This window comes from Peromyscus maniculatus, chromosome 4, assembly GCF_049852395.1.
Source record: "Peromyscus maniculatus bairdii isolate BWxNUB_F1_BW_parent chromosome 4, HU_Pman_BW_mat_3.1, whole genome shotgun sequence".
NCBI classification, from domain to species: Eukaryota; Metazoa; Chordata; class Mammalia; order Rodentia; family Cricetidae; genus Peromyscus; species Peromyscus maniculatus.
In genome coordinates, this window is record NC_134855.1 from 10,197,434 (window position 1) to 10,216,457 (window position 19,024).

A 19,024-nucleotide genomic window follows, 5' to 3' on the forward strand; every position below is an offset into this window, starting at 1 on the left:
TGCCTCTGCCTCCCGAGTGCTGGGATTAAAGGCGTGCGCCACCACCGCCCGGCCAGGAGTTTCTTAATCTAATCCTTTAGATAATCACAATTAACCACCACAAGAGTACCCTTTGTTAATTTGACACCCAAACATAACACTTTTATTGTTATTTATTATTTTTATTATTTTATTATTGCCTGCATGTATGTCTATATACCACATGCATGCCTAGTGCCTGTTGAAGCCAGAAGAGGGCATCGGGTCTCCTGGAGCTGGAGTTACAGATGGTTGTCAGCCACTGTGTAGGTGCTGGGAACCAGACCCTAGTTCTCATTATGAGAAGCCAGTGCTCTTAACTACTGAGCCATCCCTCCAGCACAAATGCATCACTACAAATCATTTCTGTAACATGCAGAAACAAATTTTTAAAGGATGCAAACTTTTGTTTAAGATTTTTAAATTTTATTTTATAAATTTGAGTTTTGCCTATACACACACCGCACACACACCACACACACACACACACACACACACACACACACACACACACACACACACACACACACACATCACATCACATGCAGTACCAGGAGAGGCCAGAAGAGGGCATCAGATCCCTGGAACTAGAATTAAGATGGTTGTGAGTCATCATGGGGGAGCTGGGAACTGAATCCCCATCCTTGGAAGAGCAGCCAGTGCTTTTAACCTCTGCATTGTCTCCCCAGTCCCACCCCCGCCCCAGATTCATTTTCTGAGAATGAATGGTTAGTGAAGTTGAATCTTAGAGGCATTTAACTGATAATTAATTTTGCTAAAATTTGAACATATTTAAAAAGTTTCATTGAGATAAGATCACAAACTATAGAATTTACTTCTTTAAATTGTATGAATCCAGCTGGACAGTGATGGCACATGCCTTCAATCCCAACACTTGAGAGGCAGAGGCAGTCAGATCTCTGTGAATTTGAGGCCAGCCTGGCCTACAGAGCGAATTCCAGACAGCCAGGGATATGTAGCCTGTGCTGTTCTTTTAGGATTTTATTGTGATTTTAATTAGGTGTGTGTGTGTCTGCATGTGGGGGTGCACGTGAATGCAGATGCCACTGGAGAACAGAGGCACAGGACCCAATGTGCCTTTGGGTTCTGGGAATTAAACTTGAGTCCTCTGGAAGAGTAATACATAGTCTTAACCACTGAGCCATCTCCACCTCCGGAAGCTGTGTTCTTCCGTCATTGTTCAAGTGGAATCATGCTGTGGTCTTCTGTTTGTGTTACTGGCCCATATTGCACAGTATAATGACTTGGAAGTTCACACTTGTTACAGCATGTAAAAGAATGTCATTATTTTGTGGCTGAGTGATGTTCCACTCTATGTACATCGGTGGACTGAGGTGGGTGTGAGGAGATCCTGGCTGCTGACAAGGCAGGAGTCAGCAGGGGCTGCCAGAAGTCTGGCTGGCAAACACAACCAAACCAGGAAGGACAATCCTTTCTGTCTTCTGGCTATTGCAATAAACAGCAACATACAGTTATTTGTCCTGGCTTTCAGAACTAGAATGGCTGAATCATGGGTTAAATCTGTATGATGAGAGACACAGCATCCCATCACAGCTGTGCCCCCTCTGTTCCCACCAGATAGCTGAGTCCAATCCCTCCACACTCTGGTCAACACTTATTATCACTTCTTTGTTAAAAAGAAATCATATTCACCCTTATAGGAGAAAAATGGTCTCTCATTGTGAGTTTTGTTTGCTTATGTATGTGGGTGTTTTACCCACATTTATGTCTGTGCACCACATGTGTGCAGTGCCCAAAGAGACGAGAGGCAGTGTGTTGGATCCTTTGGAAATGGAGATACAGACTATTGTGAGCTGCCATGTGTGCTGGGAATTGAAGCCAGGTCCTTTTGCAAGAGCAGCGGGTGCTCTTAAGAGCTGGGCCATCTCCTCATCTTCCTGTGCTCATTGTGGTTTTGATTTATATATGTAGCCACCAACTTTGTTCATCTTTTCAAGTTTGTTTTTTCTGTGAACCCTGATATTCCATATAAATATTGAGGTGACTCTTTCCTTGACCCCCCATTTGTGTCTCTGTCTCTGTCTGTGTCTCTGTCTGTCTATCTATCTATCTATCTATCTATCTATCTATCTATCTATCTATCTCTCATTGTTTTTCCAGAAGGGTTTCTCTGTAGCCCTGGCTGTCCTGGAACTCACTCTGTAGACCAGGCTGGCCTCAAACTCAGAGATCCGCCTGCCTCTGCCTCCCGAGTGCTGGGATTAAAAGCATGTGCCACCACTGCCCGGCTTAAGGTGAATCTTTCTTTTGCTCCATCCCTCCCTCCTTCCCTTCTTTCCTTGGTTATTTTGAGACAGGAGCTCTGGTAGCTCAGGAGACTTCAGACTCACTATACAGCCAAGGATAGCTTGAACTCCTTATACTTGTGTCTCTGCCTCCCATTGTTCTGGTATTGCAAGCACAACCCACAAAGCCTGATGGGTTTTGCTATTTTTTTAAAACTGCTATTAGGAGTTTGAAAGAGTTTGTACTTACTTTGTAGATCAATTTGGGTAATACTGCCATCCTAACAGTACTAAACTTTCCTGCCTCTGAACATGGGGTGTCTTTCCATTTATTTGTATTTCATTCACTTTAGCACTGTTTCGTAGTTTTCAATGTATAGGTTTTTTTTCACTTCTTTGGCTAATTTTATTCATCTATTTATTTGTATGAGTGTTTTGCCTTCATGTATGTATGGGCATCACATACATTCCTGGTGCCCAAGGAAGTCAGAGGAGGGCATTGGATCCCTTGGAACTGGAGTTGCACATGGCTGTGAGCTGCCTATGGGTTCTGGGAGCTGAACAACCCTGGCCCTCAGTAAGAACAACATGTACTTTTGTTGACTGCCTCTCCAGCCTCTGACTTTATTCTTAATGTTTCATTCTTTTCGATGTTACTGTCCATGAACTGTTTCCTCCTTGGGGAGCCGGTGAGAATGCTGGATAGCTAAAAGCAGTTCCCGCCCAAACCTGACAACCCGGGTTCCATCTATGGATCCCACAGTGGAAGGAGAGAATTCACACCTGAAAGTTGTCCTCTGATCTCCACAACTGAACTGTGGCACCCGCCCACCCCCACACAAAGTAAAAATTTAAATTAATTTTTCTGTCTTTTTTGGCTGTTGTGGGGAGCCGAAGAAGCCCTGCGTGACTGTATTGTTGATAGAGCATGAGCGTGCTTGTCAAGAACGCGGTGCCTGCCTCAGACCATGGGAGGAGTAAAGCCTTCCCAGTATGGGCCAGGCTCAGAACTGGCCTTCCTCCAGTCCATCTGCAAATTTTGGCAGTGTGCGGAAAAACTGGACTGCTGTGGAACAAACTCTGAACACTGTAAATATGTTTACTCTCATTGGCTGACTGGCCAATAGCTGGACAAGTAGAAGTTAGGCAGGAAAGCCAAACTGAAAGAACTCTGGGAAGGAAGGCAGAGTCTCAGGAGAAGCAAGATGAATGTGCGGTGTTGAAAGAAGGTACCGCCATGAGGCAGAGGGTAGATAAGAAATATGGGTTAATTTAAAATGTAAGCATTAGCTTGTAATAAGCCTGAGCTACCAGCCGAGCATTTATAATTAATAATAAGTCTCTGAGTGGTTATTTAGGAGCAGCTACCATGACACAGAGAAACTCTGCCTACCCTGGACCCTCACAGATGACTGAAATTTGACATTGTTGGTCTACAGAGACCTCCTACCAGGCTAGCTAGCCCCTCCCTGGTGCTGTGTGTTAAAGAAGAGCTGAGAGTCCAGGGCTCTGTGCATAGTTGCTGCTCCCTCAGAGTGAGCACAGCCCAAGCAATTCTAGCTTTTCTGAGCGTGTTTCTGCCCTTTCTTCATTCTCTTACCACCCCAGTTAGGTTTCCAGGACCAAGCTATGCTTGATGAGGCCAGCTAGAGAGGAAGCTCACTGAGTAAAGCGCCTGCCAGACAAACCTGAAGACCAGAGTTAAGATCCCCAGCACCAGGCTGGAGAGATGGCTCAGCTGTTATGAGCATTGGCTGTTCTTCCAGAGGTCCTGGGTTCAATTCCCAGCACCCACATGGCAGCTCACAACCATCTGTAATTCCAGCTCCAGAGAATGCAACACGGTTATACTAATGAACATAAAATAAAGTTAGATTAATCATTAAAAAAAAATCTCCAGCACCTATGTAAAAATCTGAAGTTGCACCAAATTCATGAACTTCCAGGTTCAGGTTTCAGAGACCCGTCTCCAAAAATAGAGTGATTGATGACGATATTCTGAGCAGACAGCTCTCTCTCTCTCTCTCTCTCTCTCTCTCTCTCTCTCTCTCTCTCTCTTGCTCACCATGACAGTCCTGGAACTTGTTATGTAGACCAGGATGGCCTTGAACCTACAGAGATCTGCATTCTTCTGCTTCAGGAGTGCTGGGATTAAAGGCGTGTGACATTATACCTGGCCCACAAAAATTCATTTTACAAAACGTATTTATTGCTGGGTAGTGGTGGCATACACCTTTAATCCTAGCACTCTGGAGGCAGAACTACTCGGATCTCCTGGATCTCCGTGAGTTCAAGGCCAGCCTGGTCTACAGAGTGAGAGTGAGATCCAGGACAGGTACCAGAACAACACAGAGAAACCCTGTCTCGAAAACAAACAAACAAAAAGATTTTCTTTTTTTTTAGACAGGGTCTCAAATATATAGTCCTGGCTGGCGTGGAACTAGCTATGTATGCTAGTCTGGTTTCAAACTCACAGAGGTCCTCTTGCCTCTACCTCTTCGATCAAAAGCATGCACCAACAAGCCCATCATACTTTTAAATATTTTCAGGTTGTTCAAGTGTACAAAACAATCAACAGATTTTGTGTTTTATATAGTATCTTACAACTTCATATCTTTTTGTTTTGTTGTGTTTTTCAAGACAGGGTTTCTCTGTGTAGCTTTGGAGCCTGTCCTGGAACTCACTCTGGTGCCCAGGCTGGCCTCGAACTCACAGAGATTCACCTGGCCTCTGCCTCCCGAGTGCTGGGATTAAAGGCATGTACCACCACCGCCGCCTGGATCTACAGTGTATTTTACAACTCTCACATGTTGTGAAATAAGGCTTAGATCTACAGTTATGTCATCTGCAATCAGAAATAAGCTTCTCTTCCAGCTTTCTTTTTTCAACCTCTGGCGAGGATGTCTAGTCGTGTGCTGAGTAGAAAGAAGTGGGCACTTTTGCCTTTTTCCTGATCTTAGTGTAAAGACTGTTTTTCACAAGTATGATGTCAACTTGAGTTTTCATTTGGCCTTTATGATATTGAGAAAATTTTCTTCGGTCCAACTTAACTGAGGAGTTTGTGTTTGTTCAGCTTGCTTTTTTTTTTTTTTTTTTTGGTTTTTCGAGACAGGGTTTCTCTGTGTAGCTTTGCGCCTTTCCTGGAACTCACTTGGTAGCCCAGGCTGGCCTTGAACTCACAAAGATCCGCCTGCCTCTGCCTCCCGAGTGCTGGGATTAAAGGCGTGTGCCACCACCGCCCGGTGTTCAGCTTGCTTTTTGAGACAATGCCTTACCATGTAACCATGGCTGGCCTAGAACTCTCTAGGTAGACCAGGTTGGCCTCGAATTCAGTGCTTGTTTTGTGGGGGACAGGATCTCAGGTAGCCTAGATTGACCTCTGACTTTATGTAGCCAAGTATGACCTGGGACACCATCCGATGATCCTGCTGCCTCCACTTCGCAAGTGCTGGGATTATATACAGGGTGAGACGCTACAGCCTGAATCATTTTAATCCTGAAAGAAAGGGTGAGTTATTCCAGTATGTTTCTACTTTAATTATGAGGATGATCATCAGTTAAGGAAGCTTTTTTTTTTCCTTCTTTTTTTCAAGACATGATTTCTTTATGCTACATCTGTGGCTGTCCAGGAACTTGATTTGTAGACCAGGCTGGCCTTGAACTCAGAGATCCTCCTGCCTCTGTCTCCCAAGTGCTGGGATTTTTTTTATCTTTTTTTTTTTTTTTTTTTTTTTTTTTTTTTTTTTTTGGTTTTTCGAGACAAGGTTTCTCTGTGTAGCTTTGTGCCTTTCTTGGAACTCACTTTGTAGACCAGACTGGCCTTGAACTCACAGAGATCCGCCTGCCTCTGCCTCCCGAGGGCTGGGATTAAAGGCGTGCGTCACCACTGACCAGTTTTTTCCCCTCCTTTATGTCAATGGCCTATATTAGAATGATTGATGCCATCTTTGAATTCTAGGAATAAATCTTACTTGGTCATTGTGCTGGCTAGTTTTATGTTAACTTGACACAAGATAGAGTCATCCGAAAGGAAGGAAACTCAATTGAGAAAATGCCTCCATATGATCATAAGCCCAGTTTAGTGGTGCATGCCTTTAACCCCAGCAGAAGCAGGCAGATCTCTGAGTTTGAGACCAGCCTGGTCTATAGGGTGAGTTCCAGGACAGCCAGAGCTGTACAGAGAAACCCTATCTCAAAAAACAAAAATCAAACAGAAAAAGAAAGAAAGCTGCGCAAGCCATGAAGAGTGAGCCAGTAAGCAGCACCTCTCCATACCTTATCAACTCCTGTCTCCAGTCCCCTGCCCTGTTTGAGTTCCTGCCCTTACTTCCTTCAGTGATGGACTATGATGTGGAAATGTAAGTCCAATAAGCATTTTCCTCCCCAGCTTGTTTTTGGTCATTTGTTTCATCCCAGCAATAGTAACCCTGACTAAGTCAGTCATGGGTGTAGAATTGTTTCAATATGCTGCTGGGTTAGGTTTGCCATACACCAAGTGTTGTGGGACAAAAGTTCTCCTGGGGAGAGAGAACACACACACACATCTGCTCACCCTAGATAAGGAACTCAGGGCAAACCAAAGTACAGATGCCACCACAGTCCAACCTGGTGAGCCAGTGAGTTTTACTGGGATTACTTAGAGGAATGTGGTTGAGGGGTTACTCACAGGAGCAGAAATGACTCACAGACAGCTGCATCACCAAGGCCCACCCCAGCACAGGTGACAGCTCACAAAGCTGGGAACCTGGGGCACACTGCACAGCCTGCAGGCAGCTCAGCAGGTTGGAGAGTGTCCTTTCCAGGTGTCTCAGCTGGTCTAGACCTCTTCCCGACAGTTCAGCTGGTTTCTGCTTCCAGGCCTTGGTCTGCTCTCAGAGTTTTCTTCCCTGAGAATCTTTGCAGCTCAGCTCCTCTGAGAGGAACTCTCAGCTTTTTATTGTTTACTCTAGCAGGGAAGGACTTAGTGAGTCTGGTCAGTTTCAGGGGCTTCTTGAAACTATTTTGAGTGGTTTACTCTCCTGCTTAAAGTATCTAGACAGGATTTGTGTAGCCTTGGCTGTCTTGGAACTCACTCTGTAGACAAGGCTGGCCTCAAAGTCACAGAGATCCACCTGCCTCTGCCTTCCAAGTGCTGGGACCAAAGATGTGCACCACTGTTGCCAGGCATAAGCATCCTTTCTTGTACATTGACAAGAAAGCTTATGGCTCTGTGATAAAATTCCTGCATGCCTCAGGACCTGGATTTGAGAATGAACATCGCCTTCCTCCACCCGCCCCTCCCCATCTCCCACCCACCAGAGTTCCTCAAGAAGAAGTATGCCAACAGAGACCAGTACACCAGATGTGGATGGCAGTAAGAAAAACGTTTAAATTAACCACCTGATTGTTTGAGTCTATGAAGAGACAGAGATGAAAAGAGCCAAAACTGATTTAAACTGTGAACTGTCTGGACAGGGGATCAGAAGGAAGCAATTGACCGAGAGACTGGGTCAGGGTAGATCAAGAGAGTCTGCACGCCCTGATGAGATTTGTTTTGGAAAACCCACTCTTGGACTGTGGAACTGCAGAAGGAATGAGAGGATTTGTGTTAGGAGGCCATGGTAGAAGTTAGGAGAAGAAATGATGAGGGGGGCCAGTGAGATGACTCAGCAGGTAGGAAGGGGTTCTTGACACCAAAATTGAGGACCGGGTTCGATACCTGGAACCCACGTGGTGGGCGCAGAGAACCATCTCTAGCAAACAGTCCTCTGACCCCTACACATGCATACATGGGTGCACAAATGTAAATTAAAACATTATCTTAAAAGGAAGGATAGGTAGGAGAGATAGTTCGGTTCCCAGCACCTACTTGGGGGGCTTAAGACCACCTGTAACTTCAGCTCCACGGAATCCGAGGCTTCTGGCCTCCGTAGGCACCTGCCGTCACGTGCATATACCCCCACCCACACATACACACGTAATTAAAAATAATAAAAATTTTTGAGGCTGGGAGGTGGTGGTGCACGCCTTTAATCCCAGCACTCGGGAGGCAGAGGCAGGCGGATCTCTGTGAGTTCGAGGCCAGCCTGGTCTACAGAGCGAAGTTCCAGGAAAGGCGCAAAGCTACACAGAGAGACCCTGTCTCGAAAAACCAAAAAAAAAAAAAAAAAAAAAAAAAATTTTGAAAGATAAAATGATGATGGACAGAAGTATGGCACTATTGGAGGAAGAGAGAAGCAACTGTTAAGAGGTCGTAGGTGGCTAGAGGGAAATGCAGGGGACAAGGGCAGCCTCAGCTTGCTATCTGACAGCTCCTGGGTGAGTGGCCCTTCTCTGGAGGGAGAGGGAGGAGCACGCTTGAGGGGCAATGTGGTGGCTTGCGTGGAACTGCCCAAAAGACGTCGGATTGGACGCCGGGTGAGTCAGCGCTGACGAGCGAAGGTGGAGTCAGTCCCGTCCCGAACCCTGCTCCTTGCGAGCCAGCCCTTCGCTGGAAGGGACCCTGAAGGCTAACTTGGGAGACGCAGGCCCCACAACTGGCAGGAGCAGCCCGCAGGGCCCGGAACCTTCGGCCGCCGCCGCCCGCATTCGCGGCGGGACACGACCGGGGTACCCCTCCTCTGTTGCTAAGGGGCGGCCCGGAAGTGACGCTTTGTTGACAGCACACCGGCAGCCACAGGCTCTCCCAGCGGTCGGAGCAGGATCGGGGGGGAGGGGCTGGGCCCGGAGCCAGCAGCCGACGGCCCTCAGCGGCCCGAGGGCAAGGGAACGGCCTCCGTCCGGGGCTCCGGCCGCTGCATTCGCGCCCTGCCCCGCCCGCCGCCCCGGACCCGGACCGGATCCGACCTCCTGCGGCGCTCTGGCAGCGGATTCCCCAGGGCCGCAGCCTCTGCCTGTAAGCCTGCGAAGCATCCCGTCTCCCCGCTGAGGGCCGCCCTCTCCCAGGGTATGTCCTAGCTGCCGAGCCGAGAGATGTACCTGCATCCTCCTCTTCCCCCCGCCTCAGGGTCTAAGCATTGCCGCTGCGACTCCTTGCAGGTCCACCTCGGCCAGGGGTAGGAGGGCTCTTGTCGCCTCCCGCCCAGGTCTGAGGAACCTGCCTTGAAAATTGAGCTCTCTCCACAAGGAGAACGACGCTCGTTCGTGCAAGATGGGGGAATCAATGCAGGGCTTAGAAGGCCGGCCTCTGCCCCTCCTACCTGTTGGATGAGCTTAGGTCTCCTTCCAACCCCCAAGCCGTGCTACTTAAAAGCTTAAGGATGGTTTGACTTCTGGATCGGCTCCCAAAATGGGGTGGCGCGGTGCAAGAGGGTGCAACAGGGTCGGGAAAGGGCGGGTGGGCTTGCAAACTGAAGACCAAGGGCGCCCATAGGTGACGTGAAAGTGGAGCTGGCTGGTCTGGCCAGCCCAGCTCTGGGTGGAACTTGGTTTGGCTGCTCTTTAACCAGAGTCAGAGATTTCCCGTGTTTGCTTGTGCCTTGTGAGAGAATATTAAGGGGGGCGACGGGGTACCACCTAATGCCTGGGAAAAGCTGGCTCGATGATGTTTCTGACAGAATGCTTCTCTTTGGGTTTCGAGTTAGAGTGACCATGGAAGATAGCACTGAAAAGGGTCACAGGAAGCTATGTTTAGACCAAGAGGTGGCTGTCAGATGGAAGGGTCGTTACTATTACATGTGAAATAGTAATAGTGAGTGTCATGTAGAAAGGGAAAGCAGGAAGGACCATGGGGGACAGAGCCTGGGACCTCTTTATAGAAAGTGGTCAGGGAAGGTTTCTAATAAGGTTGCTGTCTGAGCAGAGATGAGTGAGGCAGGAAGTCATTCCAGCTTTCTGGGGGCACAGCATCCAGCAGCAGGTGCAAAGGGCCTGAGGGGAACTTGCGGGGATCAGAATGGAGGAGGGGGTCAGAATGGAGGAGGCAGAGTGGGTGGTAAGGAAGTCAACTGGGAACAAAAAACAATAGGGAGCAAGTTAGGGGCTGCCTTGGGATGCAGGGTTGACTGTAATTGTTAAAATGTTGGAGAAAATGCAAATGTGTCTGAGGTGACAAGTGACCATTGTACTTTGGCCTTTTGTTCTGAGTGACCATCAGTGACAGAAATCTTTTAAAAGACAGCCCTGCAGGCACGTCATTCACACTACTGTTTCCTGGTTCTAAGGATGTGAGCAAGTGACCTTGTGCCTCAGTCTTTCCGCCTGTAGAATAGGACTGCTAAGTTGGAGTGCGTGTGTGGCAGTGTGGTGGGGTAGGTGACAGTAGTACCGGCCACCACACAGCCCTGCGTTCTAGCACCAACCAGTGTGGCCCTGCTCTGGCTGATTCCCCAGCTCATAGAATTTGTAGGAATACTGGAGGGGGCTATGTAGACTCTTACGACATCCCTCACTGGTAAAAGTAATGGTGTGTCCTCCAGGGAGGGCTGAGAGCTTAGCCTTGGCTTTTTCTTTGTTTGTTTGTTTTCTTTCTTTTTTTCTAATAATTTATTTATTTTTATTTTATGTGCATTGGTGTTTTGCCTGCATGTATGTCTGTCTGAGGGTCCCCTGGAACTGGAGTTACAGACAGTTGTGAGCTGCCATGTGGGTGCTGGGAATTGAACCCGGGTCCTCTGGAAGAGCAGTCAGTGCTCTTAGCCACTGAGCCATCTCTCCAGCCCCCTGTTCGTTTGTTTTCTTTTTCTTTTCTTTTCTTTTCTTTTTTTTTTTTTTTTTAGGTAAGGTCTCCTGTAGCTAGGCTGACTGACCTTGGACTCACAGCAGCCCTCCTCAGCCTCCCAAGTGCTGGGATTGCAGACATGGGCCACCAACTCTAGCTGGTGGTCCTTACATTTTTATTTGTTTGTTCATTTTGAGGCATTTGCATGTAGACAAGGCCAGCCTCAAACTCACTCTGTAGACCAGGCTGGTCTTGAACTCAAAGAGATTCACCTGCCTCTGCCCCCTGAGGGTGGGGACAATATGCTACACCATTCCTGACCCAATGAGGACTTTGGAAATCAAGCCCCAAGAGTCCCCATTCTGTCACATAACAAAATGACAGTGCTGTCTGTGACTTGTAGACTGGGAAGGATGGTGTTTGTTGGGCCGAGCTCTGGCATCGAGTGTGTGGCCAGGTTTCAGGCAGAGGCTGGGGATCCTGGAGGTACCTGGCACAGGCTGAAATTTGCAGCCTTTGAGGAGAACAGTCCCAGACCTTTCTCCTCACCCCTTGAGCCTGACTACATCATCAGGCCTGGGTCATAGGCTGAGCAGTTGGATTTAAAAATGCAAGGGCAAGGGACAGAAGGTGTGGCTCGGTGATTAACTGCTTGCCTAGCATGCATAAACCACTGGGGTCCATCCCAAGCACTACAAAAGTAAAATGTAAATGTGTAAAGTTAGAGCACTTCGAAGACTGGAGCCTAAATGACAGAGAAAGCTTCTATGACCCGGGGAACCCCAAACTAGCTACCTGGTGAACAGGGTCCAGCACAGGTCTGCCACCACTTATTATATGTCCTTTCGTGAATCCTTTGTTCCCGCTGGACCTCGATTTTCCCATCTTTACACTGAGAATGTTGTCCTCTTGCCCCTGCTGACTCTGGAGGGTGTGGGGGATGAAATGAGACATAGGATGGAGAAGGATCAGTCCTTGGCTGACGCTCTGCAGCACTGAAGAGCACTTCCTGTTGGTGCCGCGGGGCTTCCGCAGGTGCAGCTGGCCCACCAGGCACCGGGGTGCTCTTTGCCTCCAGGTGTGTGTTTGTTTTTAACATTTACTGACTGAAGCACCACAGCACAGGTGTGGAGGTCAGAGGACAATTTATGAGCATCGGCTCTCTCTTTCCACCATGAAGGACCTGGGGTTCGAACTTGGGTTTTGAGCTTTGGCAGCCAGCACCACTTAACCACTGAGCCATCCTACCGGCCTCTGCTTTCACTGTTTTTTGTTCAGCCTGGGTGCTTCAGCTGTTCTTGACCCCGAAAATGTGAGCTCAGAGACCCCTGTAGAGTCAGCTATTTGGAGATTAACATAAAACCTGGTTCCTTCACTGGTGCTGGTTTTCTGGCTTCAGAAGTGAACAAAGAGCTGGGGACATGGCTCAAACAGTGAAAATACTTGGCATGAGGACCTGAGTTCGATCCCCAGCACCCACACAAAGCTGTATGGTGGTCTGGAGGTGGTGGCGCACACCTTTAATCTTAGCACTCGGGTGACAGAGGCAGGTGGATCTCTCTGAGTTCAAGGCCAGCCTGGTCTACAGTGAGTTCCAGGACAGCCAGGGCTACATAGAGAAACCCTGTCTTGGAAAAAACAAAAACCAAGCAGTATGGTAACGCGCACTTGTAATCCCAGAGATGGGGAGAGAGACAGGAGGGTCTCAGCTAGCGTCATTCATTTATTGTATAATGAAGGTCCTGTGACTCTATAGGGTCCCTACTTTTAGGAAGCTTCTAGTCCTCCTGGCCCATGGTGCCCATGGAATTGCTACCACAAAACCAGATCATCAGTGGTCATTAGGCAAGGATGCATGGAGTTGAAAGAATGTAATGATGGCACAGAAGGGAAACTGAGGCTTGCGTAAGACATCGTGGGTGACCCCACTGAGAAGATAGCTGGAAAGGTTAAAACCCTCGGGCTTGCCCTGATGAGTGGAGAGCACGGATCTATGTATCTACACAGCGCTGTGCAGACTCCTTGGCACGCAGCCTCAGCTGCCACACCTGCAGACTGTAGATAGGACCCTGCCTCCTGTGCCCATGGGGAGCTGGTGCCTAGCGAGTGCTGAGCAGCATGGGCATTAGTAAGTTTGCTCACACAAATGGAACCCAAGCAGTGTGGCTCTCAGCTTGCCCCAGTCCCCCCCCTCCCCCCCCAGTATTTGTTCATTGTTCCTTAGGAAGAGAGATACCAGCAGCCTAGTGGGATGTGCTTGCCTCCCTCGCTCGGTGTCTTCCCAGGACTTAGTCTCTGTAGACACCCATCTCCAGTCCTCACCTGTGCCTCTGTCCGCTAGAGTTCCCCCAGCACTTGTCTGGACTATTGTCCCAGCAGCTTTCTGTCCCTAATCCCTAGCCCAGGATCCATCCTTCCTGGAAAGCATTCAGCTGTAAGTAGGGCATTTGTCTGGGGAGCTTACGGGTTAACATTTCACAGGGTGGGTGCCGCTCCAAGGTTCGGATCTTCTGGCTCCCCAGACTCTGTTCTCTAGGTGTCAGGGCGTTTGCTGCTGGGGTCCCTTGCTCCTTCCTCTGAACATTGGTCACTCTATTTCTCTAGCTGGTTGCTGGATGAATGGAAGAGAGCGATTGGTGGGTTTAGATTTTACACCCTTACCCAAAGTCAGTGGCTATCTCAGGCTACTTATGTGTTAGTTGTGGGCCTCTCAGTGTCTTCATCAGCAAATGACTAGCAGCAGTCTCTACCTCAGAGTACCATCGTGAGGTAATCCTGGCAACAGCAAACCTTTGTTCCGCCTAAATGCCAGGCACTAGTAGGCACCAAGGATGTAGGCGTGGGTGCAAGCCGCCAGTCGGTCCTCCCGAGCTGGCAGCTGGGGGGAGGGTCATAGACAAATTGTTATGCAAATGAATAGCTCTCTATTGGTACAAGGTACTGGGCTGTGATGTTTGGCTGGTTAAATAGGAAACTGGTAGGAAGTCAGTTCTGGAAGGAGCTGGGTATCCGTCTGGAAGCGCCCAGCATGGAGATGGTGAAGCGGGGGCGGCTGCCTGGGCTGCTGTTGTTTTTCTCCATCTTTTCTCCCTGCATGTCCTAAAGAGCCTGTAAGAAAAGAGACACGGGGTTCTCCTCCTCTGGTAGTCATCAGTATCAGAGTCCCCACTTGCCAGAACTCCAGATGGCTGGAACCTGTCGTGAGAGTGGAGATCCTTAAGGCTCCAAGGGGTGGAGGGGAGGGTGTTCTGAGCCCTCCAGGCTTTGGTGCCAGATGAGGGCAGCTCCTTCCTCCTCAGCTCACCCGGGACACCCCCCGCCCCACCGCTGCAGGGTCAGTTCCTCGAGGAGGTGACCACAGGTGGCAGCATCCACCCAGTGTGTTCTCTGGAGGCCTCCGATGACCTGGGCAACTGGTATTGTGGCATCCCTTCAACGTGTGCAGCCCAGTTAGAGCAGGGGAGGTAGCTCTCTCCCCGGCAGCCACAGGTCCCGCTGTGGCCCGTGGGGATTCAGCAGTGTTCTGGAGACGGGGACTCAGGCTCAGCCTCATGAGACTCAGATCCTGCAGTCCTTTGTGGCTCCTGCCATGGCATTTGTTAACACTTCCCTTCCCTCAGGCCCTGCGCTGGGAGTTCAGTACCCCTGGGCAGTACCCCTTCCCTGCATGCCCTGTACCCCGTCCTTTCAGTCACTGCACATCCTCTCCTTCCTCCCCTCCAGGACTAGCGAGGGCTCATCTCTGGGGTCTCCGATAAATGTCAAGCCTGCCCTGACACCGCAGCACAGAGTGGACACAGGCCCTCCCTTCCCCGTCCGTCAGAGCTCTGGCCCAGTGATGTGACTGTATCTGTGTTCTTCTTAGGTGGCTGTCTCCTCGTAGTGCCAGGATGTTTCTTTCCTACAGGCAGGGCCTTGTCTGGCTTGTTCAGTAGAGGACCTGTGCCCTCAGGAGTTCATGGCTAGGTTCACAGTCACAGGGAAGCACTGCAGAAACAGACAGCCTGCACTCGGGAGGCAGAGGCAGGTGGATCTCTGTGAGTTCGAGACCAGCCTGGTCTGCAAGTTCTAGGGCAGCCAGGGCTACACAGAGAAACCCTGTCTAGAAAAACCAAAAATCTTAAAAAAAGAAAGAGAGAGAAGAGAAGAGAAAAAAGAAGGAAACATATCTATCTGTCCTCTGTCTACCATGGAAGCAAGAGGAGTGAACTAGAACCTGGATTGAGGTCATGGGACCCTGGACTGAGTCAGGAACATGCTGACAGGACAGCGATGCCTCCCGGACACTGGGGTGATGGAGTGAGCCCGTAAGAGAACTCGGTGCGCTGAGTGGCCAGGAGCTGCTTCGTAGAGGCAGGACATGAATGGGGATGGACAGTTGTAGGGACTCTCGGGGTAAAGGAAATCATTGGTTGAAACTGGACAGTCCCAGTAGACAGAAGGAACTAGGTGTGGGGCTGCAGGTGACTAGACCTAGGGCCTCGAGCCATCAGTGGAGGAGGTAGGCTGGGGGGTCACTGAACTGAGGAGGCCAGAAGCCGGGTCCCGAGCAGGCCTGGCCTCCTTCCCCAGTGCCGGCAGGGAGAAGGCCAGGCTGTCATTCCGGCAGGCCTGCCAGGGAGGGAGGGCGTGCCGAGGTCCAGGCAACCCCACCATTGGGCCGTCCCCGGGGAGTGTTACATTGGCACCGGGCCTGCTGGGCATGGGCCTCGTGGGAGGCCTGGGTCTAGGAAGAACAGACCCTGCTTGGCACAGAAGGGAGAGCCGCTTGGCAGAAGGTGGCAGTGAGAATCTCGAGCGCCGTCTTTAAAGAAAAAAAGAAAAGGAAAAGTAACAGGGCCTCAGAGATGGCTCTGCGGTTCAAAGCGCGTGCTCCTCCTGGGTTAGCGAGAGGGCTCGGCAGTTGAGAGAGCATTGTTTGAGTCCCAGCACCCACATGGCAGCTCACAACCATCCATAACTCCAGTTCCAGGGCATCCAGTGCCCGCTTCTGACCTTCAGGGGCACCAGGCATGCAGGTGGTACACAGACATACATGCAAGCAAAACAATTACGTATCTAAAAGAATATAAATAAATCTAAGAAAAAAAAAACTGATTTATTTAAAAAAAAAAAAAGTGCATGCTCTTCTTACAGAGACCTGAATTCAGTCCCGAGCACGTGCATCAAGCCGCTCTCAGGGGCCTGTGACTCCAGCTGGGGACGCTGTCCTCCTCTTCTGGCCTCCACGAGCACCTGTACTCATGCACGCAGGCCCGCCTGCCCTCCACACGCGGTATACGTAAGTTTACATCCAGGGTGGGCGTAGTGGCACCTACTTTTAATTCCAGCGGGGCCGGGAAGACCTCTGTGAGCTCGCGGCCATCCTGGTTTACCTAGAGAGCTCCAGGCCAATCAGGTCTACATAGTGAGATCCTGTCTATAAAAGAAAATGAAATATATCTTAAAAGCAGCAACGGCCAAAGAATAGCTGATTTTTAATTTTTTCCCACTGAAGATGGAACCTGGTGTCTCGCACATGCTAGGCAAGTGCTCTACCACTGAGCTGCCCCACATTTTTTATTTTATTAATACAGGGCTTCGCTAAGTTGCTCAGGCTGGTCCTGAACTTGTGGTCCTCCTGCCTCAGCCTCCCCAGTGCAAGCAATGTTGCCTCTGGCTCCATGGCCTGAGTATCATAGAAGGCTCAGGAGTGGACACAGGGTGCCCAGAAGCTGGGCAATGCTGAGCCCACACACCTTTGGAACTTTCCTCCTAGGGCAGTGGTTCTTAACCTTTCTAATGCTGGGACCCTTTAATACAGTCCCTCTTGTTGTGGTGACCCCCAACCATAAAATTATTTCTGTTGCTACTTCATAACTGTAATTTTGCTACTGCTATGTAACGTAATATAAATATCTGTGTTGATAGATGGTCTTAAGTGACCCCTGTGAAAGGGTCATTCGACCCCCAAAGGGGTCATGATTACTGGTTGAGAACCACTGCTCTCAGGGATGATGTGACGGAGCCAAGGAGCCCCGCTTGTACAGAGTGGCCTTGAGTCTCGGAGCTTGAGTTTCCTTATCTGTCAGACATAACAGAGCCTCGTTTGCTGTGTGTGTGTGTGTGCTGTGGGAAGCATTTCCCAGCACTATCTCCTCAGCTCCTCCAGCCCTGGCACGAGAATTATCGTCCTCACCTTTCTACATGAGGACACTGTGATCTGGAGAGCTGACATTGTTTCCCAGTGAATTACAGAATGAAGTCGGCCACAGAACCTCTACTTTTGGGGGGAATGTCAGAGATTGAGCCCAGAGCCTCATACATAGTAAGCATGGCCTCTACCACTGTGCTCCATCTCAAAACGCTGAGACTTGTCTGAAGTTCAGTATCCACAGGGAATTGATTCCCTGGGTTGGAACCCCATCTATGGAGGCTCAGGTTGTCTACGTACATAGTGTAGTAGTCCTTGCACAGAGCCCATACCTCACACAGTGAAGTAAATGCAGCTTCTCTGTAGGAGTTGTACAGACTCTGAACCCCTGTGCCATCTCTCCAGCCCCAGAACTGCCTCTTGTTCACCTGAGTATAATATGAAGGTTCAGTCTGCCGTCACTGCAGCCGGCGTTGGTACTGTACGAGCTGGCTTATCATCGGGATGCATCCAGATCTCCTTCCATTGGTGCCAATCCTGTTTTTGTTTTTTGTTTGAGACAAGATCTCTCTTTATAGCCCTGGCTGTCCTGGATCTCACTCTGTAGACCAGGCTGGCCTTGAACTCACAGAGACCCTTCTGCCTCTGCGTCCTGTGTGCTGGGACTAAAGGTGTGCGCCACCCTACCTGGCTGGTGCCAACCATTTTTAATCTCTTTACTGAATTCTGTGAATGTTCACAGTGAAGACACCTGTGGGTCCACTCAGAGGAATGACCCAAAGCCCACCCAAACCAAAAACTTTCTTTCAGGGGCACATCCCTACACACACGTCCTTGCCAAGGAGATAGTCCCACCCCAGGGCAGGCCTCCTTGTGTGCTAGTTGAAGGGAATGCTCCGGAAACAAATGCAATGGCCTCCTGTTGGACTCCTTCCTTGTCACACTGTGAAGGTCATCCCAGTCGTTGATTGAATTCTCACTGCAGTGTGGTGATTAAACAATAAATAGGCTGTAATTACCCATTGCCATGTCACTGGACACTCAAGGGGGCCATCACATAGAATATTGCTGTAAGCCGGGCAGTGGTGGCACACGTCTTTAATCCCAGCACTCGGGAAGCAGAGTCAGGCGGATCTCTGAGTTCCTGGTCTACAGAGCGAGTTCCAGGACATCCAGGGCTGCATGAAGAAACTCTGTCTTGTAAAACAACAACAACAACAAATATACTGCTGTGAACATTTAGTGTAGCTTTTTAAAGTTTTGTTTATTATTAGGTATTGTATGAGAATGTGGGTGTGCACCTGCCACAGTCCCTGTGTGGAGATCAGAGGGCAACTTCTGGAAGTCTGTTGTCTCTTGTGTGGGTCCTGGGGTTTGAACTCAGGTCCTCAGGCTTGCATGCCAAGTACCTTTACCCACAAGTCATCTCACTGGCCTAGTTTCACATTTGCATATGTACCTCTGTTGGGTGTATTCCTGAAGGCAGACTTGCTGAACCTTGAAAGCACATTCCTACTCAGCATCAGTCAATATTAACTATCTCCCAGTTCACACCACTTCTCACTCCCACCAGCAGTTCCATATCTTCGCCAGTGCTTGGTGTCTTCAGCTGAGCTGGCTGGCAGTGGAAGTGGCATCTCATTGTGGGTTGGTGTGCACTTCCCTGATACTGATGGAGCAAGCTGAGCGCCCTTCAGGAGGCGGTCGTCTTTAAGGAGGTGCCTGCTGGGGTCTTCTGCCCCCTTTACACTGGTAAAGCACATGGTAGCTCTCTCCTTACTGGTCTGTAAATGTTGCCTACGTATTTTGAATATGTGGGACTGAAGGCGTGCACCACCATGCCGGGCTGGTGCCAACCATTTTTAATCTCTGTTGAATTACAGCATACATGTGAATGTTCATAGCGCAGACAGCTATGGGTCCACTCAGGAAGGACCAGCTTTGCATTTGTAGTCTGTGCCTCCCTCC

At 49.5% G+C, this 19,024-nt stretch overlaps 1 protein-coding gene and 1 long non-coding RNA gene across 13 annotated transcripts in view; one reads left to right on the plus strand and one right to left on the minus strand.

Annotated features, from left to right (window-relative positions):
* Window positions 1-19,024, plus strand: part of Zer1 (zyg-11 related cell cycle regulator) — a 40,013-nt gene that overhangs the window by 3,323 nt on the left and 17,666 nt on the right. For 2 of the 12 annotated variants that reach the window (XM_042274982.2, XM_076569012.1), the window contains exons 1-2: window positions 9,071-9,210; window positions 16,060-16,204. The exons of 3 other annotated variants lie outside the window; for them this stretch is intronic. The gene's annotated coding sequence lies outside the window, so the exon portion shown is untranslated. Of the gene's footprint in view, window positions 1-8,910; window positions 9,211-16,059; window positions 16,205-19,024 lie in introns of those variants that run through there. 7 more of the 12 variants (XM_006983399.4, XM_076569014.1, XM_006983397.4 and 4 more) reach the window with 5 other exon arrangements.
* LOC143272831 (uncharacterized) lies at window positions 4,673-7,564 on the minus strand. Its single transcript, XR_013050417.1, has 2 exons — window positions 6,838-7,564; window positions 4,673-5,781 (listed from the first exon to the last, which is right to left on the minus strand). It is a non-coding gene; the product is annotated as an uncharacterized LOC143272831 (long non-coding RNA).